The 26,378-nt window shown below is 38.2% G+C and overlaps 1 protein-coding gene across 7 annotated transcripts in view; it reads right to left on the reverse strand.

The window, feature by feature from the left end:
* PPP1R16B (protein phosphatase 1 regulatory subunit 16B) overlaps positions 1 to 25,152 on the reverse strand; it is a 117,269-nt gene extending 92,117 nt beyond the window's left edge. Inside the window, exons 1-3 of one of the 7 annotated variants that reach the window (XM_083358030.1) lie at positions 24,961 to 25,083; positions 22,148 to 22,187; positions 18,979 to 19,048 (exon numbers count right to left, since the gene is read on the reverse strand). The gene's annotated coding sequence lies outside the window, so the exon portion shown is untranslated. Of the gene's footprint in view, positions 1 to 18,978; positions 19,049 to 22,147; positions 22,188 to 24,762; positions 24,914 to 24,960 lie in introns of those variants that run through there. The other 6 variants (XM_083358032.1, XM_083358029.1, XM_083358034.1 and 3 more) reach the window with 6 other exon arrangements.
* Positions 25,153 to 26,378: the final 1,226 nt, after the last annotated feature.

Below are 26,378 nucleotides of genomic sequence, written 5' to 3' on the forward strand. Positions count from 1 at the left end.
GTTGAATCTATGACACAACTGCCAAAGACGACACACCACAATATTTTCGATGACATACCAGCATTCATCAATACCAGACTACTATTCCCAAAAGACACCCCCACCATTCTCACGATTTGCAAAGGATGTGGAGACCATGTGAGAATGGGGTGCATTCTCGCATGGCCCCTAGACCTTCAGAGGTCACATGATAGGGCTCTGCTCTCAAGCAGCCTCCAAAACCCCTAAAAACCACACAAGCATGGGGCATGCTTTTGCACAGTTTCCAGAGGGTGCATAGGCCACAAAAGAGCATGTTCCAAAGCTATTTCAAGAACAAGAGCCTCATGTGACCCAGAGCTGCCTTAGGTACGCCACAGGGGCCTGTCAACAGAAAGACATCATTGCCTGAAGGTAAGTGGCTTGTGACACATCCTGGGGATCACACACATGATTTGACTGTGATTTTTTTAAAAAATAAAATGAATATGTAAAGAATTGTTTCTCTTTTGTTTAGGGGAGGCAGAATCAAGTAAGGTGTTTTCCAAAATTTTGACATCCCGAGTCCAAAAGAATTCATCATCACTGATCTATGTTTTAAGGGAATGGCTTTAATTTTATATAACTGAGAATTTTTATGCAAGAAAATAACTATGCTGTTCTAGTAAAAATAAAATGTATATTGGAAACTATCAAAAAAAAGCAAGAAGCAGGAAAATGTGGCTGAAACTTATTCATTTTGCAAATACAAAGCATGCTGTACAAATTCAGGCACTGTGGTTTGCAAACCACAATTTATAAATTTATTTTAATTTTGTCTCAAATTGTATTTACTGGTTTCTTAAGGCAGATTTATAGATGCTTAGAGATCACTCATGGACATGCTTCTTATATTGATCTACGATTGCAGTAAGTAACTGACTGAATTACCATGTTATGCTAAATAAACCCATATGTGAAGAGTGTTTTACTGCAAAATGTGAACCCAGCTTGTTTCTGCCACATCATCTTTGCAAAAAAATTCTGAAGACATCTGAACTAACATCAATTTATGGCCTTTAAACATACGGGGCAGCATGTCCAAAATAAGAAGAAAGGCCATAAATCACTGACAGAGCATATAGTTTGGATGCAGAAGTTCTCAGGTTATAGCTCATGTCTCAAGCCAGCTCTCATTGACAATGCTTGGTTAAATAGAACAGTTTCATGAACTTCTTTAGAGCAGGGCTTTTCAACCTTTTCACCCATTGTACCACTTTTAGGATATGGCAACATCCGAGTACCACCAGTCGCCTAGCAAGGTGTCAAAAACTCGGTGACCAAAAAAACAAAGGAAAAAAGTGATGAAGTACAGATAGTCCTTGACTTACAACAGTTCGCTTAGTGACTGTTCAAAGTTACAATGGCACTGAAAAAAGTGCCCCCCAAGCCATAGCCGAGCAAGACACCCGCCTGCCTGCCCGCCCGGCGGCGCTCTTCCTCCTGTCCGAGGTTTTCACTGTCGTGAGCGTTTCTGTTGAGGATTGGCAGCGGGGGTAGGGTGGGGGTATGTTTGGTTTTTATTCCTCCCGTCTGCTGGGTGGTTACAGCAGGTTTTGGTCACTTCACATGACCCTGGGACACTGTGAACGTCATAAATATAAATCAGTTGCCAAGCATCTGAATGTAAATCACAAGACCCTGGAGATGCTGCAACATTCCAGTTGACCGATGCTTCTTCTGGGCTCAGCAGAAGCACCAGGATCAGCGCCGAGCTCCAGCGGGATCCTGGCACTGATCCTGGCGCTTCCACTGAACCCTGACAGCCCTGCAGCTCCAGCCATCTCTCACTCAGGCTTGTGCGGTGCTGCCACCGGTTCAGCTCATTCCCCTCCCCCGCTACCACTTTTCTAAGATGGTTGCGTACCACCCACCAGGTGCCAATGTACCACAGGTGGTACCCGTACCACTGGTTGAAAAGCCCTGCTTTAGAGCACTTGGTTAACTACCAAGATGCCTCATGTAATCAGTTAAGTTCCGGTTGGCCGCCATTCCTACAGTGTTCTAAATCTAAAAGGTGTGTACAGAAATACTGCAGATTGACAAATCAAATCCACAAATCATCCCAATTATGGTTTAAAAAACAACTGGATTGCTTGGGAACACTGATAGTACAGAACAGTGTGCAACAGACCTCTTCAATTTCAATTTGGAGTGGAAATGTCTCTGTGCTAATCTATCATCAGTCAACCTGAACTTTACTGGCAAAGAAGAATAGTTGCCACTCTGCAATAGACAGAAAGCTTACATTTCCTTAAATCCATCTTGTTATAGCCAAATTGGTGGCTCCAGTTCATCTCTTTTTTGTAAAAGTATCATGAATCAAAAGAGATTACCATTGTTGCAAGGATGTAACAATGTGATACAAGCAACACAATATAGGGGAAAGTCCTCTAGAAGAATGCTATTCATAAGAAGGAAGATTGTGGTACACATCTGATCAGTGTCATATCACCTCTTCCAACCCTGAAGATCTGACTTTTTTCTTATGTTAGTGGAGCCAGGATGTTGGTGGAACTCAGTATGCATATTTTGCCAAGCTACAGAGAGAGTTGTGAAGAGTTTCAGCTCTTTTTAATTATGTGTAGTATTATGAATATTATACTGAAGTCATATATGCATTTGGTTAGCTGCTCATTAATTTGGTTAAGACACTGATTTATCCACTGATTTATTATGTGCCATCAAGTCATTTTCTACTTCTGGCCACAATGATAAATTAAAACAAACTTAATTACAAAAAAATAGATAAAACAAATTGCTTAAGAAATGTGCTCCTGTAAATTATTTAAATAAATAAAAATAACTATTAGTACATTTGACTAATTTAACCCTCCCACAACAATTATATTGTGCAAGTTCTAAAGAACCTCAAAATAATTAACAGCATAAGTTTCTAATATTCTGGCTACTTATGCCAAAAGTTTTGACATTAATCCAGGAATCATCTACCCTTCCTGCTATTTCATGCCATGTGGAAAATGCAACTCCTGTCAAAATTCCCCTTTCCATATAAAATTTAACTTTATGTGTAATAGAAAGCTATTCTCATTCGTTTTCACAAATTAATCACCTACTAGGAATTAATAAGCAGGAAAATTCTCCAATTACCTGAGCTTCAGAATTCCCTACAGGGCTGGTGAATAACCAAATGTATGCAAATATAAGTTCAATTTTATACTGAAATTAGAATATTATTTCTGTGGAAGAATTATGGATCTGTACCAAAACATGTGAGCATCTTCCTTAACCTGGCACTACAGATGTGCTGAAGTAAAACTCCATCAGCCTGAGCCAGAACAGCTGGTGTTGCCTTTCAACATTTGTGTGGGTGCCTACACTGAAGAAAATTCCTTTAGGTTTAGCTTCAGAAATGAGTATTATTGAGTGATTGGGGGTACTGAAGCAGAGCCAATTATCTGGAAGCAAAATCTATAGGTCTATTACTATTAGGAAATTCCATACATTAATAACATGTCTTTCAGTTCCAGATTTCTCAACACTGTTTTGGCATAAGTGATTTATAATTAAGAAGAAAGCTACATATTGCTACAGATTCAAGCAAATTGATCAAAGCCAAGTACTGATTCATAAAATGTGACCTGAGACAGAGAGAAGATGAAAGCCAAGCATTCTCAAGCATATTCCCTTAACCAGAAGAGAAAAACACTGTTTTAGTTTCCTCAAGATAAAAGTGTTTGTTTTCAAAGGAAGTTTGTTTTTCTCTCTTATCATCAGGAATTCAGTGTTTTGGGAAACACACAAGTAACTCCAGTTGTTGACAGCTAATCAGAAATGCCCAAAGCAACTTATTTATAAACAACAGCTATTAGTGGCAAACAATGTGTAAAGTTGCTTGTCCCCCAATAGTTGAGCACTGTGAGATAGATCAGATGGACCCAACTCAGGAGAATGTTTCTTGTGACCTGATTGTGATAGAGAATGCTAGCTTCATACATCACATTAAGCTTTTCTTTGTTTTAAACATTGGTTTGTCAATGAATTAAAATTATGTCTGAAATAGGACACTAGACTGTAGTTTATTTAAACTACCATACAATGGCGTGGTTCAGATGTAACTTTAATTCATGGGCAAAATGATCATATTATGGCTTAAAGCAATACTGGTATCCAGCAACAACTTATACAGGACTTCTTACAACATTCATTCCTACATAACAGAAGTTCTTCAACAATTTATATGAGTTTGGGGAAAGCGTCCAAGAACAATTAATCTAGCACTGAAGCTGTAGTAAAATAAGGTTAATAAAACTGCAGTACACTGATTTTTTTCCCCCTGCAGCAGCAGTCACAGAAAAATTTGCAAAGAATCTGTTATCTTGGCTTGGCCTACAATGCAATTCTAAATCTGAAAACTACCCTACATGAAGAATGCAAGGCCTGAACATAAATGCCATTGCTTTCTGCAAAATGGAACTGTCTTTCTATACACAATATTTTTAAAATAAATTCAGAATCCAGAGTCATGTTTTTTGTTCAGATACCTATGAAAATCTCAAAAGCAGCCCTTTGGGATACAGAATACACATTTAGCTTTCTTGCCTTTTTGGAAATATTACACAATGTTTTAATAAATAAATCAATATTTACCTAATTATATTTTCTTTATATTAAAGCTAGAGTTGAAGATATTCTCCTTTGTGTTATATTTCTCTAATAAGAACTGCTTCTTACCTCAGCTTTTTCAAGCCAGAGTAATTTTATTACCTATCCCCAAAGCAGTAAATTAATTTTTCAATGCTTTTCAAAGTTGCCTTGTCAACAACTGGCACCTATCCAAAGAATAATTTTCTAAACCGTAAGAATTGTGTGCCAAAGTGTCTCTAGTTACTAGTCTATTGTTATTACTAAAACATTTCTAACCTACCTAGCACCTTCTAGTATGCTATGCAACATTTTCTACCATCCCCAATCATCAAGGATCAGTTTCCCAAAACGTATTTATTCACTTATTTTATTAAGAGGCTTTACAAACTAACCCCAATCCAGAACAATGCCCAACAGCAAAAAGCAATGTTAGAAAAAACAACAGTACAAATCTCCAAGTTAATTGTTGCTATAGGCAGTTACCTAGAGCCACAGGGATGTTGAAACAACACAGCTTTTACAGTAGTTGCTTGTGGAAAGTCTAACCAAACTGGGCCACATCTGGAAAAAGTGTGTTCCAAAGAGCTGGGGGTTAAGATGGAAAAGATCTGCTGCCTAAACTGTTATGGATGTATTTGTTGAAGATACTTTCCAGATGACCGAACCAGGCAGGCAAATTCATTTCTGACCATCATTGTTCAATATATCCCACTCCTAGGTCAAAAAAGAGCTCTAAAGATAATGACCAGCACTTTGACTATTAAAGGTATTCTGTTATTAAAGGTATTCTGTTCCTTTGCATGGCAAAGGATCTGTCCATTTCATGGTTAGACCAAAGGTATCGGAATGTGAATAGTTTTCTGAAAACTTTAGATTCATTAAAAAAAATATACTAGTGCAGCTTATAAGCAGAGCCTCCCATAGAAACATCCAGGGTTAAAAGGTCCAACAGAAGGTAAATTTTCTGGTTCAGAATCTGGGAACCTCTGATTTTTTTCAACAAGACCTACACCGAAGAATCAAAATAGGTAATAGTGTATTTGTACCATAAATACAAGCAGCAGTGTATTGGTGGACAAGTTCAGTGTTAAAAACTATGTTTTAAATTTTCTAGTTGAGGCAACTTCTTTAATCTGTGTTTCTATCCTAGGGCTGAGTAATTGAGCTGTGCACTGAAATGACACTTAAGCCCCAGGAAAAGGAATCCTGAAGCTACAGCAGCTGCTACAGTTCACGTTCACCAGATGCAATAGATCTGGGGAGGCAATCAGCCTTGTTGCTCGGCCTTGCTTTTCTTTGGCTCCTCACCTCCTCACCTGCATGAAGAGCATAGAGCACTGAGCTTTATTTTAGTTGATTTTACAAACAGATACATTGCCTATACATTTATAATACCAACTCCTCCCTATTGGCTCTAGATAGATATAAATAGGCAAAAATTTTAAAAAAAGAAAAAGCACCACAAAACCCATACACTGTAAATGTGTATGCATGTTTCTTATCTCAAAATGGAAAGCAGTTTGAAATAACAGGGGAATCTGAAAGATGAATGGTGCCTATTTTCAGGGGCAACTGCAAGCATTAGACTAGAAACTAGGAGACAGTGAGTACTAGTCTTGCCTTAGGAATGAAACCAACTGGGTGACCTTGGCCTAATCACTCTGTCTCTGCCTTAGGAGCAAAAAGAAGAGGCTGACCAAGAGCAAAGTAGATGGACTCAAGTATTTATTTATTTATTTTATTACATTTATATACCGCCCTTTCCCGAAGGACTCAGGGCGGTTTACAGGGTGATTAAAAAACAAAGATACAAAAGTTAAAAACAAATTTTAAAAAATTATATTCGTCGCTGCATAAATAAAACCCCAGTTAAAATTAAGATTAATTCTCAGCCTGGGCCAGAGAGCTCGAAGAGCCAGGTCTTCAGGTCCCGGCGGAATGAACGGAGGTCAGGGGCAGTCCTCAGCTCCACTGGCAGCTGGTTCCAAAGGGTAGGCGCAACCACTGAGAAGGCCCTATCACAGCAATGGATGCACCATTGGAAGTCGAGAAGAACCAGGTTGTGGTTCCTTCTGAAGAAAGTCAATATTGACTTAATAGCACATAATCATAAACAAGTAAGTTTAAGTCTGTACATTTATATATAGATTACATGCATATATGAGTAGGTGGTAAATTTTGGGTGAAGCTTGTACTTTTTTATAATGCTTAAGTAGCCATTGTACAACTAACTACTTTAGCGCTTTTTTAGAATCAGCAATCTATAAGTAACTTAGTTTTTTCATGTTTTGAATACTAAGAAACTGCCTTCATTCATGAATTTAAAATAAGAGTTATGAACAAGCAACCCATGGCTACCATTAATTTCAGTCAAGTATCTACACAAAGTTCACATTATCTCCAGATATCAAATATCTTCTGTTATCTAGTCCAACAGTAGCTACAATGTACAATGAATGATTAATAAATGATGTCACCAACTATTCTATTCTTGTCTTTCTCTACCATATTTCAAATAAGTTGGCTTTACATATATTATTTAAATATGGCTTACTTAAATCACCACCAGGTCAACAATACAGGGAGTGCAGAATTATTAGGCAAGTTGTATTTTTGAGGATTAATTTTATTATTGAACAACCATGTTCTCAATGAACCCAAAAAACTCATTAATATCAAAGCTGAATATTTTTGGAAGTAGTTTTTAGTTTGTTTTTAGTTATAGCTATTTTAGGGGGATATCTGTGTGTGCAGGTGACTATTACTGTGCATAATTATTAGGCAACTTAACAAAAAACAAATATATACCCATTTCAATTATTTATTTTTACCAGTGAAATCAATATAACATCTCAACATTCACAAATATACATTTCTGACATTCAAAAAAATAACAAAAACAAATCAGTGACCAATATAGCCACCTTTCTTTGCAAGGACACTCAAAAGCCTGCCATCCATGGATTCTGTCAGTGTTTTGATCTGTTCACCATCAACATTGCGTGCAGCAGCAACCACAGCCTCCCAGACACTGTTCAGAGAGGTGTACTGTTTTCCCTCCTTGTAAATCTCACATTTGATGATGGACCACAGGTTCTCAATGGGGTTCAGGTCAGGTGAACAAGGAGGCCATGTCATTAGATTTCCTTCTTTTATACCCTTTCTTGCCAGCCACGCTGTGGAGTACTTGGACGCGTGTGATGGAGCATTGTCCTGCATGAAAATCATGTTTTTCTTGAAGGATGCAGACTTCTTCCTGTACCACTGCTTGAAGAAGGTGTCTTCCAGAAACTGGCAGTAGGACTGGGAGTTGAGCTTGACTCCATCCTCAACACGAAAAGGCCCCACAAGCTCATCTTTGATGATACCAGCCCAAACCAGTACTCCACCTCCACCTTGCTGGCGTCTGAGTCGGACTGGAGCTCTCTGCCCTTTACCAATCCAGCCACGGGCCCATCCATCTGGCCCATCAAGACTCACTCTCATTTCATCAGTCCATAAAACCTTAGAAAAATCAGTCTTGAGATATTTCTTGGCCCAGTCTTGACGTTTCAGCTTGTGTGTCTTGTTCAGTGGTGGTCGTCTTTCAGCCTTTCTTACCTTGGCCATGTCTCTGAGTATTGCACACCTTGTGCTTTTGGGCACTCCAGTGATGTTGCAGCTCTGAAATATGGCCAAACTGGTGGCAAGTGGCATCTTGGCAGCTGCACGCTTGACTTTTCTCAGTTCATGGGCAGTTATTTTGCACCTTGGTTTCTCCACACGCTTCTTGCGACCCTGTTGACTATTTTGAATGAAACGCTTGATTGTTCGATGATCACGCTTCAGAAGCTTTGCAATTTTAAGAGTGCTGCATCCCTCTGCAAGATATCTCACTATTTTTGACTTTTCTGAGCCTGTCAAGTCCTTCTTTTGACCCATTTTGCCAAAGGAAAGGAAGTTGCCTAATAATTATGCACACCTGATACAGGGTGTTGATGTCATTAGACCACACCCCTTCTCATTACAGAGATGCACATCACCTAATATGCTTAATTGGTAGTAGGCTTTCGAGCCTATACAGCTTGGAGTAAGACAACATGCATAAAGAGGATGATGTGGTCAAAATACTCATTTGCCTAATAATTCTGCACTCCCTGTACATGGTAAATGTATAATTCAAAATTAATCACCGATGAGTTTTATAATAAAACAACCAAATAAATAGTATACAATGCTACCACTAAAAGAAACAATATTCTCTAAGTTATAACGGCATTGAAAAAAGACAACTTATGATCAGTCTTCACACTTATGATCAATGTAGCAGTCTTATCAAAATTCAGACACTTAGCAACTGGCATGTAGTTACAATGGTTGTAGCATTCTGAGGTCATGTGATCAATATTTGCAATCTTCACAGCCAGCTTCTGACAAACAAAGTCAATGGGGGAAGCTAGACTTGCTTAACAACCATATGATTCACTTAACAACTGCAGTAATTTGCTTAACCACTATGACAAAAAGGTCATAAAATTAGGTTTCAGTCACTCAACCACCTTGCTTAGCAACAGAAATTCTGGTCTTAACTGTGGTTGTAAATCAAGGACCATCACTATACCTTAATACTTATTAGAAATATAAACCAAGACTTTTTACAATGTCTCAGAACAGAATGAAGTCTAAGCATCTTGCCATTTGCTTAAATCCTATTGTCCTCTAAAATATCGCTACTGAAATCATCAGTCCAATCGCTGACCTAGAAATAAAAGCCACCTGTAGTTCATGACATTCTGTTCTCACCATGAGCCAATGTTTCAAGCTTTCTGAGAATCAACGGAAAGAACCAGTGGCTGGTTTTATATAGCATGCTAAACCATAGTATGTTTAATATGATTAAATGAATAAACTATAGTTGGTTGTGTTAACATCATATGTTGATAAAACCAAACAAATCACATGTTGACATAGTGTGTGTATAAACTAAGTCACAGTGTTTGTTCCAGACACAAATCATTTAGGGGGGGGGGGGTGAGAGTAATTATTCCTTAGAGAAGATACAGAACATATAATCTCCATTAAATCTGCATTAATCCAAGAGTCAATAGGAAAAAAACAGTATTTCTGATTACAGGAGCTGTATGTGTGTATGTGTATGTATATGTGTGTGTGTGATGTTGTGATATAAACTCATATAAAATCATTTTCTCAGCATATAAAACATGTTCTCATTTTAGCAATCAATACCCAAATATTTGCCTTCTCCAGTATGAAATATTAAGATTTATTTATACAAATGATTAGAGATTAAATTATCAGGTGAGTCAGTCACCTTTCAAGTTCCAAATGAATGAAAAATGAGTATTTGCCCTCAGATACAAGTAGTCAAAAATTAGATAGGATTTTACTGGCCAGTTGTTAGATAATGCACATTGAACCATCAAGGATTTCTTATTCTGAATTATGTGTCAGGCACAAACAACCAGACCCACACACATGTATAGTTCAAGCTGCGCTCCTTCCAGTGTGATTTAAAAACTTATTTATTTGAACAATCTGGCCTGGTCTGATGGGTTTGGGGTTGAATTAGTTTTAACACACTTTTAGTATTGTATTATTGGGCATAATTATTTAATTCTTTTTAATCTCTTTTTTAACTTTTGTATTTACATTTTGATATTTATTGCCCTGTACACCGCCCTGAGTCCTTCGGGAGAAGGGTGGTATAAAAATTTAATAAATAAATAAATAAATAAATTACTCTGTTGTATTATGCCTATAATACAAGAATCTTCTCAGACTATTTGCCTTCTCTTAGGAACAAACAGATAAGGTTCCATGGAGCTTAGGGATGGATCTCTCGTAGCTGTGCAATGATTCATGGCTAATCTTCCTAATTGAGTCTTCATCCCTGCCTGGCTGGGCATTTCCCAACACTATGTAACAGAATCATTTTATTTTGCTAATTACACAGTTGCATTGAAATAAAGGAAACACAGGAAATGATTGGGAATGGATTTTTATATCAAAGATACATAGGTGCAGTTCTTGTTTTGAAATAAACCATGAAATCAGATTATCTTGTTTCTTTATAGTGAATGTATGGATGTATATACACTATCTTCTAGCTTTCTTCTGCTGTTGATTCTTATGGGGGGAGGAGTAAAGCTGAGCATCATTTTGTGATGTATCACAAAACACAATTTAGAATGCCATTTTAAAAACCTTGTACATCTTGTGTTTGTGTAGCATAAATCTATAGAAATGCACATATCTATCTATGAATGAACAAGCAAAAGAATGGAAAGAAGATGAAATGGGAAATAGTCTAATTGGGGAAGACAGATTTCACGTCAGATAACAGATAACAGATAACATTTGTCTAACAGTTGATGCAGCAGAAAACATGGTGTCAGAAAGTACAGCTCAACAAAACTGTGTTGTTGTTAGATATGACAAGGCAATTTCTTCCTGATTCCAAAGTTCTTTTCTTTATTTTTCTTCGGGGATGAACTAGCTTTAAATGCTTGACTCAAACCATCCTAGACTAATGTGGAAATCAGACCTGTGCATACATAAATATACATTCATATACATAGTGTGAATAGTGCTTCAACAAGAAGAGCATAGCCTCTGATCTCAAAAGCTTACAACATGGACTTTGATCCAAGAGGAGATTTAGGAGACTATATGAGATAAATGTAAGAGTAAGAAGGAAAAGATGGACATTAATTTATTACAGAATAGGGGGTTAAAAAAACTTTTTGAAAATAAAAGTACAACCCTCATCCTTCAAAGGTTAAATTGGTGCAATCTTAGAGAGAAAGGGTAAAATATAAATGCATTCGTGCGCTCCCACAGGGAGGGCCTCCTCAGGGTCCCGCCGGTCACTGAGTGCTGGCGGGCGATCCCCAGGGGGAGAGCGTTCTCGGTGGGCGTGCCTGCCCTATGGAATCAACTGCCTGTGGAACTCCGGATCGCCCCCAACCTTCGCTCGTTTTGCCGGGACCTAAAAACTTGGCTATTTGAGTTAGCCGGCCTGGACTGAGAGGTTTTAAATTTTAAATTTTAAACTCTTTTGGGGCTATTAATTTTATTTTATTTTAATTTGTACATTGCACTGTTTTAATTTGCCCTGTAAACCGCCCTGAGTCCCTTGGGAAAAGGGCGGTATATAAATCGAAACAAATAAATAAATAAATAAATTTACCACTGCATAAATGATCCGAAATCACTTCTTTATAACCTTTTCTTGTTTTATTTTCTTTCTTATTCACTATCTTTATTTTCTTTCTTTTTTTCTAATATTGCCATTGTTTTTTATCTTGTTAAAAGTTTCTTCAATAAAAATTAAAATTTAATTTAAGTTTAAATTGGGAAACCTCACACCACCAAATCTAGGCTAGATCATTATTCTATTATAACCAGTGCTTTTTTGTAAAAGAAAAAGGTGCCGGAACTCACACGTCATACAACCCACCTTGCCTACCCTACAAGGTTCCATCCAAAAAAGGTGCCGGAACTCCGTTCTGAGCATTCTACGAGAAAAAAGCCCTGATTATAACATTGTACATTTGCTTATACATAAATAGCTACTCAGAGAAAGCTGGAGAAGCCTTTTAGCTGGGAGGAGAGAGAGGGGCAGGATTGTTTAGTCTTCCAAATGTGGTTGCAGCAAAAGAAAAGGTTCTGCAAGTGCCCTTTTGGATTCAAGGAAAACTCCCTTCAGCAACTGTGGGGTTCCTTTAACCACAACAACTTTGGTTAAACAATTCTTCTCCTGACCTTGACAGAACAGGAATGGATCAACCTTCACCTCCCTACTGCCAAACTACAAAACATTCAGTTTTACATGCCCATGCAAAAGCTTTCATTATCACTGAAATATCTCATGTTGTTGTTGTTGTTTTTTTTTAATTTTCCCAAGTGACAGTCAGGCAAGTATTTCTGGCTTTATAGATGCTGACTTTACTTAAAAATATATATAATATAAAGTAAAAGGATTGTTTTCTAAACCAAACTGGAGTTAATAAATATACCGGTACTCAGCATAAGGGCAGCAGTTGCAATTTCCTTTTCGGTGTAAAGTCAAGTTGGCAATTTAATTGGATTGAACGGTAAATATGAGACTGCATTTATTCAGACTGGATTTTTAGAAAGCTAAATTGGCAAACAGTTTTGTATGGGGAGGAGGGTAGTTTATGGTTTGCATATCTCAAATATGAATATGAATAAAATGGGGTATAAAGCATATGAAATACAGCAGAGCAATGAATAAAAATGCTTTTTTGCTTTTAAGCATGCACAGAAAGGGATTTGGATTTCTTCCTCCTAAGATTCGTCTATGGATATTCTCTATTATCCAGGTCGTGGTTGTCCCAAAGGTGCTTTTTCCAAAAGCCAACTGGACTTTCTTCTTGTTGTTTTTTCTTTGTAAGTGTTTCATTTCTTATCCAAGAAGCTTCTTCAGTTCTTCAGAATCAAAGAAATCAAAGGGGGGGGGGGGGGAAAGTCCAGTTGCCTTTTCGAAAACAGCACCTTTGGGTCCTAAGATTATTAGCCAATTATTAAGTAATGGGCATAGACTAGATGATCTTCAAGATTCCTTCCAATTCTTATATTTCATAATTCTAATTCAAAGCTAAACAACCAGAGGTACTAGGCCTATATAGCACCCCCCCTTGTGTGCACCTGCAGAAACCCCTCACCAAATTGTTCAACTTTTAAGGAGATGCCAAGAGGAAAAAAAAAATAACCAATGAAGAATAATCATATTACATTTGAGTCTTTACTGAGTAACATTTGATTATATACTGTCCAGAGTCACATTGTTAAGGTTGGGTAGCCATATACATTTCTTAAATTAACAAATAATATTATGTTTAATTCATTTCAATTTAATGTATATTATTTTTTAAAACGACAGAGAATGAGGTGGCTGGATGGAGTCACTGAAGCAGTAGGCGTGAGCTTAAAGGGACTCCAGAAGATGGTAGAAGACAGGAAGGCCTGGAGGAACGTTGTCCATAGGGTCACGATGGGTCGGACACGACTTCGCAGCTAACAACAAATTTTTAAAAAATATTTTTTTCTTGTTCATTCTTTGTCTTACTCCTTTGCTCCCAAACACACTTTGTGGAAAATTCATTTGGATGCCATTTAAAGGCCAACTCCTCAATTCAAGAAACTAATTTTGGAAATGTAATAAAAAAATCAAGAATTTATTTTCAGCAATAGCTACTTTGCCACTGAGAAGGGCGAAATTAGGGTTTTCCGTTATCAAATATTGGGGGAGAAGGGGTGCCAAGTTTTTTTGCTCATAACTCTCTTCTAAATTTCAATACTAGAAAAAATATTTTAAAAAATAGCTCCAAGAAACTATAGAATATAAGAAGTAGGATGGGAATACAATTAATGAATGAAAAACATTATCCCATCCAGACTAGATAGGGAATGATCAACAGCATTTTTGTGAATAAATTAAATCATAAGAAGCCTTGAAAATTAAAAAAATAGATTTAGCTGAAGCTATTTGTATATATGTACCTACAGTAAGTAATAAGTATGCTTTTTTAAAAAATAAAAGACTAGCAGCTTATTACTCAAGTTACTCAGATATTTTTCATGACAAGAAGACTGGAAGAAAATGCAATAGAGAGATAAGGGAGCTGTAGTTCAATTCAAGAGAAGATAAGTTGGTCTGCCAAATCTGAAATCAATCATGTTACCACAACTTAGGGTTTGGCTTGACATTAAAGCTTTGCAGAGCAATATTATTCCCCAGGGATATCTGCTGAGGGATGAGGGTGAGAAAATGTGTTAAAATCTGCAAGATGTGGATGCTGCATTACAATCATGGCCTTGGGCAAGACCTTGATTGAAATGCCACACCCATCATCTTGCAGATAGCTATCTCTCTGCTAATGCTTCTGTTAACCCCTGTCCCGTTCTTTCTATCCCAGGTTCTGCCAATCTTTGTCCTTAGGATCTCCTGAGTTTTCTGGATGGAAATTCAGGAAGTTTCTATCCCAATACATCTGAAAAATGACAGGTTGGTGTAGGCTGCTTCAATACACTCTATTATTATTGTTTTATTCTGGAAGCATAAAGACAGCTTTTCACAAACATGACACTCTCCAGGTATGTTAGGACTGCCACATTCCTGTATTCCTATCCAGCCTGGCCTCTAGTAGCCCCAGCCTCTGGAGCACTGGGTTGGGGACAGACTAATTAAAGGCCAAATCTATATAGCAGAGTTGAGATTTGGTTGGTGGTCTTTCCCTTTCATGGCCTGCATTCTTCTCAAACCATGAATGTTACTATCATTTGTGCTAAATTATACTCTAAACAAGGTTTACAAGTTACATTGAGTTCACAGAACAGGATACGGTAACTCATATCTAAAACTGTCTGTTCCAGCAGTGAAAGAGTATGTAGAACTTCCAAAGGAAATTCACATATTTTGGCTACCCTCTTTTTGTGTTCATTAGTACTGCAAACAACCTTACTTCTAAAACCAGCAAACTCTGATGTGCTTTATGATTATATTGTTTGGAAAGCATCTCCTGTTGGCAAAAATCAGATTTTATATGAAGTAGCTTAAGTAAGAAAGAAGAGTTCATGCTTACGTAAGCCCGTGGGATTATTAATAAAGATAGGACAGTTTTGCCCAATATTGACAGTCATATATTCATTTCATTTATTTTATACTGCCTGGTCCAGAGATTTCAGTACAAAATATTTTTGGCTAACACATTTCAACTCTTAGAAAAAGAAAAGTTACCATCATCCAGTAAGTTTATACATGACATGAGCCAGTATCCTTCCTGCCCATAGTAGATCATCATAGATTTTGCTTTGCAAGATATTTTTAAAGTGCAAAATCATTTGTTAAATTGTTTCTACTAATAGCTTGTCTGCAATTACTAGTGATCCTGAAGGGCATGAAGGGCTGATGGAGAAATCATCAGCAGTTAGAACCAATGCACAGCAGTAAGGGCACAGAAAATCACCCTTCATGTTTTGCAAAATGAGATGTCAGGTAAAGGTAAAGGTTCCCCCGCACATGCGTGCTAGTCGTTTCCAGCTCTAGGGGCTGGTGCTCATCTTAAATTTTTATGACCCTGTAAATTCGGGGTAAAATCAGGGCAAATGGATGGAGCTGAGCGTTTACTGGCCAGATGCCCTTCCTGACTCCATGTGGAGTTCAGAGCAGATATTTTTTCTTTGCGCCCTAGGAGAGAGAAACATCTGCTGCTACTAGGATTGAACTCTCAACCTTCTAAGTGAGGCAAGTGTCTTCTCCACTAGGCCACTAGGCAGCTCTTTTCACACCTACCTACCTACATAGCGAGGGGGAGATAAAATTGCAAGATAAAAATAGAGATGAAGCATATATTTCAGTGACTTGCAGTGGTAAGTGTAAAACATTCTCACTTCACTAAATAGAGTTTCACAATAAACTAATTAACTTTTCTATATAATTAACTTCTCACATTTTCTATAATCAAAAGAGACATACTTTAAAACTTAATATACATCATTTTTATATGTGAAAATAAATTTAAAAATGGATAAATCAATTGGGCTACTTAAAAATGCAACTGTAGTCTAAAGATCATATCATGGCCTGATGGGGGATGGGTTGGGTTTTTATTGTCATTTTTAATATATGTATTTACTGTTTTTAGTTGGGCATATGTTAAATTTTCTTTTAACTTTTGTATTTTTGTATTTTTTATATATCTGCCCTGTTCACCGCCCTGAGTCCTTCGGGAGAAGGGCGGTATATAAATAAAATAATAATAATAATAATAATAATAATAATAATAATAATAATAATAATAATAACAATAACAATAATAATATTTTTTTATTATTATTATTATTATTATTATTATTATTATTATTATTATTATTATTATTATTAATGTTCTTTGAGATTTTTCAAAGATCTACCAAAAAAAGAAGTCTCCAGGCACTTACTTTCTGACACATTTCAGAATTTACAATATCTGAGATAAATTCTTGATTCTTAACTCATAGTTCAAAGCCTTGGATAGTTGCTCCTACATTTGATTGATTGATTGATTGATTGATTATATTTATATGCCGCCCTTCTCCCTAAGGACTCAGGGCGGCTCACAACAATAAAAACTAAAAAAGAACATGAAAATACAAAATTTAAAAAAGAATTAAACAGTAGATATGTTCAATACATAGTAATTTAACCCCATAAAGCCAAATTTAAAACCATAGTCAGTCCAGGCCCGATTGTTGAAACATCCATGTCTTCAGGTCACGGCGAAAGGACCGAAGGTCGGGGGCCATCCGCAGCTCCGGAGGCAATTCATTCCAGAGGGTCGGTGCACCCACAGAGAAGGCTCTCCCCCTAGGGGGTCGCCAGCCGGCATTGCTTAACCGACGGAACTCTGAGGAGGCCGATCCTGTGGGAGTGAACCGGGCAATGGGAGGTTGCCAATGGCAGCAGGTGGTCTCGCAAATACCCCAGGCCTTTGTTGACCATCAGATACTAAGACTCTGATCAGATGACATTGCTTTGACAGGTCTCTGATGAGAAGCCAGGAACATTAAAGAAAGCACAATGGGGCAAAGCCAACATATCTTGAATTATTCTCATAAAGATACGTTCCTTAGATGACTTCTCAGGGGAAACGGAATTCAGACATTGCATGCCATTAGATTAAAATTGGACTTAATATGCTTTCAGGTATACATTTACTTTTTTAACTTCTTGTGAAAGCTCTAACTTTCTAGTAAATCTGATGTACATATAAGGAGCCATAAAGGCATTCAAGGTATTTCTGGAAAAAATAACTTCTCATAGAGCCATAAAGCGGAGTCAACTGACAGCAGTAAAGAAAATCAGGTCACTCAACAAAAACCATTAACAGACCCCAAATTGCTTCTAAGTGAAAATGGGATTCAATCAAGTTATGATGGCACAAAGTGGGTTTACAGACAGACATTGGGTTTCAGTTTCTGACAAAGCACAACGAATCATTCAGCAATGCTTTTATTTGCTGGAATACAGCCAGGGAAACTGATCAAAATATAGCAGTACAATTATCATGCAGATGTAAAATACAGAAGCAATATGATCAGCACCAGAGCCAAGTACAAACATAAACATTCTGTAGCACAAAGATTCAATAAAGCAGAGTATGAAACATTCTGTTGTTGGCAAATATAAAATAAATATATAGGACTATTTCTTTTATATGTGGAACAACCATTCATATATTGCAGAGAATAGATCAGAGAAAGAAATATAACTGGTACCATAGGCAAAGAATCCATGGTACCAAAGAATCCAATGAAAAACCAGTTTTCTAATAAAGAAACCTTGTTAAAAATAGCCAGCTACATCAAGAACCTGAAGAGGGGAAAACTGGTCATCATATAGACTGATTTTAGGAACAGCCTCTATATTTGGCTAATTATCTTTCTTTTTTAACACACTCATTCACAACACGAGTGTCTTTCTTTAATGCCAATCAAATGCAACATTTACTTCTCACAAAAAATGTCACAAGGTAGGAAGGGACCTTAAGATCATTCAATCCCTCCCCATGTTGAAAGAGAGCCTTTGTGCAGCATCTCATTAACCCATCTCAACAACCGTTTTAAATATTTTATCAAGCTGCTACAAAACAGAGCATCAGGCCAAGAAGATATTCCTTTGTTTCTATAACTCCGATGAACTTATGAATATTGGCACTTACACAACCAAAAGGGCGTTGCCTATATCTGAGGAAAAGCTGGTGTGGGAGAATCTCAAGATTTGAAGATTTGTGGGGAAAAATAACCTGTAGGCATGGGGAAGGACAGAATAAAAATAATCCATTAGGGCAGAGCACGTTTCTGAAGGATATAAACCCTGTAAGGAGGGATGAAATGGAGATCCTGGATATCAAAACAAGGAATGTTCCATATACATTATGTGGTAGATTTAACTTCCATTTGTTTAGTTTGTGCAGGGCAAAGTTCATATTCTTTTGATTATCCCAGATGTTCAGAATAGATTTTAAAAATCCAAATGTATGGAATGGCCATTTATTTCACAATAAATTAAAACTGTTATATGGTAAAATTCTTCTGACAATTTAATAGGATGACATTGATGATTATTACTTACGTCTGCATTGAAGAAATAATCTCAAGATAGCTAGGATTTCTAAAGAGGGTGATTGGAATTTCAAAACAGAGTAAAGTAACATAAACATAGTAAACAAATTAAAATTAAAATAGCAGGAATGGTCCATATATGGACCCTGGCTTCAGAAGAATACAGGATGCACATGCAACATAAAATTACAGAAGATAAAAGTCTTAATCATAACTGGGACTTACCACCTCAGGTCTCTTAGGAAATAACCACAGCGTTCAGATGTTTCTAAATCCAACACTGCACACCTAAAAGCTTGGGCAGAAGAAACAATTGTTATGCAACTTTTCTTACTATATGTTCAGGTCACTAACAAACTAAAGCATTCAGATTAATAAAATCCTAAACTAAAAGCCATTCAGACATTATTTCTGAAATACTGAAAAGGAGCTCTGGGAAGGATTTGTGCTTTCATATTTTCATCCTGCTAATCTGTGAAGAAGGTTGGAACATGAGAGAATTCAGATGCTGTATGTGTCAGAGATGGGGAACCTTTGGTTGTACAGATGTTATTGGACCATTGCTTTTTGTATGTCCATCATTAGCCATGACGTTTGATGCTGCTGAGTGCTGACCATCAGGAATACCCAGCCAAACACAAATTTCTTGATCCTGCTTTAAATCAGTATATTTTGCCAGTAATGCTGTGGAACATCCAGGTGCTCTTTTGCAAACTTCAAACATGGACAGATGAAACCAAAATTGAGTTGTCTGGGAAAAACACACAACACTATGTGTGGAGAAAAAATGGCACAGCACAGCAACATCAAAACCTCATCCCCAAAGTAAAACATGGCGGAGGGAGCATCATGGTATGGGGCTGCTTTGCTGCCTCAGGGCCTGGACGGATTGTTGTCATTGATGGGAAAATGTATTCCAGAGTTTATCAGGACATTTTGCAGGAAAACGTACGACCATCTGTCCGCCACTGGAGCTCCGCAGAGGATGGGTGATGCAACAGGACAATGACCCAAAGCATACAAGTAATTCAACAAAACAATGGCTTCAACAGAACAGAATACGCCTTCTGGAGTGGCCCAGTCAGAGTCCTGACCTCAACCCGATTGAAATGCTGTGGCATGACCTTAAGAGAGCAATTCACACCAGACATCCCAAGAATATTGCTACACTGAAACAGTTTTGTGCAGAGGAGTGGTCCAAAATTACTCCAGATCGTTGTGCAGGTCTGATCTGCAACTACAGGAAACGTTTGGTTGAGGTTATTGCTGCCAAAGGAGAGTCAACCAGTTATTAAGTCCAAAGGTTCACATACTTTTTCCATCCTGCACTGTGAATGTTTCCATCTTATCTTCAATTAAAACATGACAACAGCTAATGTTTGTGTAGTATTATTTTAAGCAGACTGTGTTTTTCTATTGTTGTGACTTACATGACGTTTAGAGCGCATTTTATGGCCAATTCATGCAAAAAACCACATAATCCCAAAGGGTTCACATACTTTTTCTTGCAACTGTAGATCAGATTTTCTCCAGAAAGAGAGAGAATACAGGCAAAAAATCAGGAGCTGCCTTCCTCATTCTGCTCTCCAAGCATTTGACTCCCCAAACAGCTTCTTTCCATTGCTGTTGCATTTAAAGGTCACCAAAGGTTGGTGTTGAATTTTGCATCTTTTGAGTAAATGGGCTTATTTGAGAGGAGTGGAACCTCTTCCAGCTTCCAAAACCTCAATAGGCAATTGTCTCTCCATCACCGGGTACCTATCTTTATAACCATTAGAGTTGGAAATTGTTGCTTTAAAAGAATAAAAACAAAAACCAACAGTTTCCCAAGCAGCTAAGTTCTTCACCAAAAAGCAGATAAGGGGAGTATGAAGCTTTATGTTTAAGTTCCAGCTAACATCTGAAAAGGCTTAAAGTATATTTTCACAAGTGGTACATGGAGCCAAAGCCTATGTATATGTGACCAGAAGTTACATTACTTTCAGAGGGGTTTATTCATAAATTGTCATGGACAGGACAATCTTTGGAAGTGAAATACCGCAATCCTACGACATTTCCTTGAAAACACCGCCATCAAATTCAGTTAGGACAGTTCCAGAGCAAACATGCAAATATATTTGTAGTTTCCAATTGGGTTAATGCATCATGTTAAGCTACTTTTCCTCAACTTGATATTCTCTTAATCAGTGTTTCTAATCAATTCCCAGAATTCCCAAACCAGCCACTTATCTTAAAGTTGCCAAGTTTGAGAAACTCTAGATACATTGAATTGCAACTCTCAAAATGTCAAGTCATCTGTTAATTGTTGGAGTTGTAATTCCAATACATCTGGGGAGCACCAAATGGGAAAAGCTATATTAAGCCATAAATTCAATTAATCAGAGTTTATTGAATAAGCTACAATTACTGGATACATACACCTTGCTAAGCCATAAACCATTCTCAACAGATATCAGTGGCTGGGTTTATATAATCTACAAAATTATATTACAGCCTTGTGTAGGAACTCAGTCTGAATTTGAAATAGATTTCTAATAAATATGGATATGAAAAATTGATTTAAATCAAATCTGGTCTAACAAGAAGAATGCACACATACATTCTATTGATTTTATTATTGCCAATAAATTCAGTGTGCTTATCAAAACAGTATGAAGAGGCAAAGATAGCTATAAACCTGTATAGAACCGCATCATGTAAAAATATGAGATTATGTGTGGAATGTTTAGCTCTTTAATTCAGTTGGATATTTTTTTTTAAAAAAAGAATCGTTTGGACAAAGCAAGCAGTACTAATCCAAATAAGACACAGCCCACATCTCTAAAATTCTGCTCTTTTAGTATGATTTCACTTTTGTATGCAACAATGAGCAGATGCACATAAGTCTTAAACACCTGAAGCAACTAAGTATGCAAACATATTTTTCATTGGTTTATTCTTGAAAAATGTCATAGTTGCAGGCTGGTAGTTGCTCTTTCAAATGATATTTAGTTTTGAAAATTGTTTCATGAAAGTTAGTGCCTAGTTGCAGTTGAACCTGAGCTAAATTCAAAAAATTCAAAGGCACAAAGCAGGAAGTTCAGCAAGTAAGCAATCTAAGCTTTTGTTGTGACTTTTGGATAATGGAAACTATGCAAAGCAATATAATACCAAAAATAGGTATGAAGGAAAGAAACTGCTCTCATATACCAAATTAGTGCAACTTAATTAGCATATAGCTTTAGCCTACTTGATGTAGAAGAACTGAATTAGATACAGTTGCAAAAAAATCCTCTTTGGGTTATCACCAAATTCTCTGCACTATCACAATAAGGTGTATCACCCAGGCAAAGTGAATGATTTTTAGTTGACTAAACCTAGAGTGACAACAATAGTTTCACTAAATACCTCTCACCTGCTGTAAATATACAGCTGATATTAACTGAATTATTGCTCTGTAAAGAGAAATTTAAATCAATCAATTTCACATTCAAAAGTGGAAGTTACACTGAACTTTATGAGAATAATGCAGATTACGGAGATTGAGATTCAAAAATATATTCTATCATGAGCCTCAGGGGCAGTACTTTTGCTCTTTGTACTGACCTTTAAAAATAGATGGTAATATAAAATTTGGAACAGGAGCAAACATATGCTCTATGCCAGGGGTCTTCAAACTTGGCCCTTTTATGACTTGTGGACTTCAACTCCCAGAATTCCTCAGCCAGGCATGCTGGCTGAGGAATTCTGGGAGTTGAAGTCCAAAAGTCATAAAAGGGCCAAGTTGAAGACCCCTGCTCTATGTTTTTCAGAGTCAATTGGAAATGAGTTTCATAGAAGAGTTATAAATAAATAAGTTTACAGTAAGTATTATTGTCCTCCAATAATTTCCCATATTGATTAATATTTGTTTTTAACCTTCTGGATTTTTCACTCACAAATATCTAATTCTGAAGGTGACAGAGATATTGAAGAAAAATTATTTCCAAATGTTTACTATTTTCACATATAGTTAGCTTGTTTGGATTTGCATTATAATATTGTAACAGAGTAACCAAATAGTCTAGGTTCACAACATGGTAAATCAATAACCAAGATTGATACATTTGTAATCACCTTTAATGCATTGTATGGATGTATCCAGGGCTTATAATCACCAGTTATAATCACCAGCAACAAGCAGGAACCATAGAACCATAATCATTTGCTAAATTCATTTCACACAGCATAGCAATATTTTAACCATGATTCGAACAGTCCTAATTCTTTACTTGATTCACAGATAATGTTAATCCATAATGGGTAAAGTTATATATTTTAAACCAAAAGAAAATAAATTAAGTTGTAGAAACTACTATGCACAAAAAAGTTCAATTACTATAGTAGAGTTAGAATTTATCTTGACCATGCTTGCACTATGCATTTACATTAACCACAATAAGCTATGATCATTCAATTTCCCATGTTATATCTTTCACCTTACTCTCCCTACTATCACTTTCCATTTGGTGGAGAAAGTAATTATTTCTCAGCAGATACAAATAAATTGAACATGTTATCACACACATCTTTACTTCTCACCTTATTTTAAAAGGCAGTAGCATTATATGAAGCCAGCAGATCATCCCAAATTCTTAAATGTTAAATTTTTAAAGAACCATTTGAAGCAGTCTTCGTACATTTAAAATTAAATGGGAGGGGGTAATTACAAATTTCAATTTACCTTCCTTTTTCATTTCTCCAGCCTACCTCATCTATTACAAGAGGTCTTCCCAGCGTATCCTTTATACCAGAATTTTCCAACCTCTGCAGTTTTAAGATATATGGCCAGTATGGGGGATTCTGGGAGTTGAAGTCCATATATCTTAAAGTTGATAAGGTTGAGAAACACTGTTTTAAACAAATGGATACTAGTCGCTTTGGCTTGTTAAGGGGTGAGGGGTACAGGAAAACACTGTCAGCCTAACAAACCTCCACACTATCTGATTTCCATCCTGTCCTCGTTAAGAAGAGGCAGTGGCTACGAGGAACACAGATAGCAGAAGAGTGTCAGGAAATAACTGATATATATTCAGCCAGAGGTGGCAGAAAAGCAGAAGTGACTAATAATATATATGTGATAGAAGCAGAATTACGCACACTTTACTTTCCCACATCTAAGAGGTGGGCCATCCATTGCATGCTGACTCCCACAAGCTGCCAGGGAAAAATGCATGTATGGAAAAACAAAAAGTTGACGCAGGCTTGCATAAAATGATCTGGGAACATTGTAGTGATTATGCATCTCTGTTCAAGGCAAAGCTCATTTCAGATACAGGTTTTCTCTTTAATTTCTGAAACAACGAAGCGAGACCTTTGCACTTTGGTTTTCAGAACTTGCATTCTTATTTCTCCTTCAAGCTGGGCTTCGTTTAAACCAGCTTTAAATCCGAGCCCTACTGAACAAGCTAACTCCCTAACGTCCGAAGCCAAAAATAAAAGGCAAAGATAGCTCTAACCCAGTTCGTTGTAGCCCTCCTCCTCCTCCTCCTCACTTGACAGTGGTCGGAGAAAGGAGTGGTCGGACATCTTTCCCTCCGTCCACTTCTTCACGAACACCTGAACGGTCCTCAAATTAACACAATCACGCCCAAATTTTCTCGGTAAGTTAGCTGAGGGGGGAAAAAACACTCTGCACCCCAGTGTTTCTTTATCCGCCTTTGCTTAAACGTCATGAGTAAAGACTGGAAGGGTTTTTTATTATTATTATTATTTTCATTCTGTGGAGGGACAGCAGCAAGCACACAGAAGGCAACATGTATACACAGAAGGTAAAATATACGGGAGGTGATGTCGAATTTGCTCTAGATCAGCGTTTCCCAACCTTAGGAACTTGAAGATGCGTGGACTTCAACTCCCAGAATTCCCCAGCCAGCTACGCTGGCTGGGGAATTCTGGGAGTTGAAGTCCACGCATCTTCAAGTTCCTAAGGTTGGGAAACGCTGCTCTAGATCTTCCACTGAGTAAAAACCAGGAAGGTCTGCAGCTCACCCACTCGTCTAATTCCCTTTCCTCGCCCGTCCTTCCAACCTCTCAGCTCCCTGGAGATTTCCGCCCTGGCGACGCACCGCACCTCCAAACGCCGCCGCGGGCTTCGATGGAAGAGACTCCCCGCACGCGCCACCGGCTCCGTTCGCCTGCCGGGACCAGGCGGAGAGCCCGGGCGCTCTCTCACCCAAAGCAACTCACCGGGACCGCCGAAGAGCCAGCAGCTCCCGCAGCGCAGCCACCGCCCAGCGTCGGACGAGCCAAGCGAGCGCGCTCAGGAGCGGCGGCGCCGACTGACGGCGGGCAGCCGCTGCCCGCTCTCGTTACCAAACCTCCTCCGTTTCCTCGGGAGCTTCGAGAAGCGGCTTAAGCCGGCGCTAAAGCAGCTCGGATGAAGCGAAGGGGAGGAGCCTGGGAAGCTGCGCCACGCCCCCCCTCCTCCTCCGAGGCGGGGCTTTGCGAGTGAGGAAGGGAGCGGGGCGCGGAGGTCAGGAAAGGTAAAAAAAAAAAAAAAGGGGGACGCTGCCTCTCGACGGAGAAGAGCGGTGGGAGGATGAGCGTCTCGCGGGCCGACGTGGGCTGTGAGAGGATTAAAGGCAGCCGACCGATGTGCTGGCCAAAACCTGTCCCGTGGTGACTCTTCCAGACAGTGGTGTAGCGTGGGGGGTGCAGGGGGGGGGCCGGCCGCACCGGTCGCAACATCTGGGGGGGGCGCATTAGATGCATTTTACTTTAATTACATCAGTATTTTCATAACAAACAATACATGTGCTTAGGGGGTAAGGGTTTCTTTAACTAATCTAGTGGAAGAGACTCGAGTGCTAAAATCCACGGGTTAGGGGGTGCAAATTACTTGCCTTGCCCCGGGTGCTGACAACCCACGCTACGCCACTGCTTCCAGAAGCAAAAAAAAACATCTCAATGTTTCTATTTCTGGAATTTGCACCCTTGCCTTTTGTTAGGGCAGCGTTTCCCAACCTTAGGAACTTGAAGATGCGTGGACTTCAACTCCCAGAATTCCCCAGCCAGCTATGCTGGTTGGGGAATTCTGGGAGTTGAAGTCCACGCATCTTCAAGTTCCTAAGGTTGGGAAACGCTGTGTTAGGGAATTGAAGGCACGTTACTCCGTTTTTTTTTTATTTTGTTTTTTATTTATTTATTTTAATCCCATTTATATTCCGCCCTTCTCCGAAGACTAGAGGGCGGCTCACAATCTAAGCAACAAATCAAATGTGCCCCATAGCAACCATCCTGCGACCGTAAATTGGGCCAAGAGAAAGTGATGGCTCGAAGTCCCCCAATGGATTTCCAGGGCTAAGGATGGAACTCGGTTTGGATCGCGCTGTTTGTAAAGGGGTTGTCCCTGCCTTTTCTGCAGGGCCGGTAGCAGGCTGGTACAGAACAGGTTTATTGTATTATGTGAATATAGTCAATTTTTTAAGTTGCTAGAGGTATATATTGCATGTATTACAAAAGATTAACCCTTCATTATACAGTATTAAAAGTAACAGGCATAGCTTAGTCCCTGTAAGACTTGCTGTTCCTGCTAAAATTCTATTTCACACAATACTGTATTAAAGTGAACAATGCTGTCTTTTGTTTTGATTCTAGTAAATCTG

This window comes from Vipera ursinii (genome assembly GCF_947247035.1).
Source record: "Vipera ursinii genome assembly, chromosome: 3".
NCBI lineage: Eukaryota > Metazoa > Chordata > Lepidosauria > Squamata > Viperidae > Vipera > Vipera ursinii.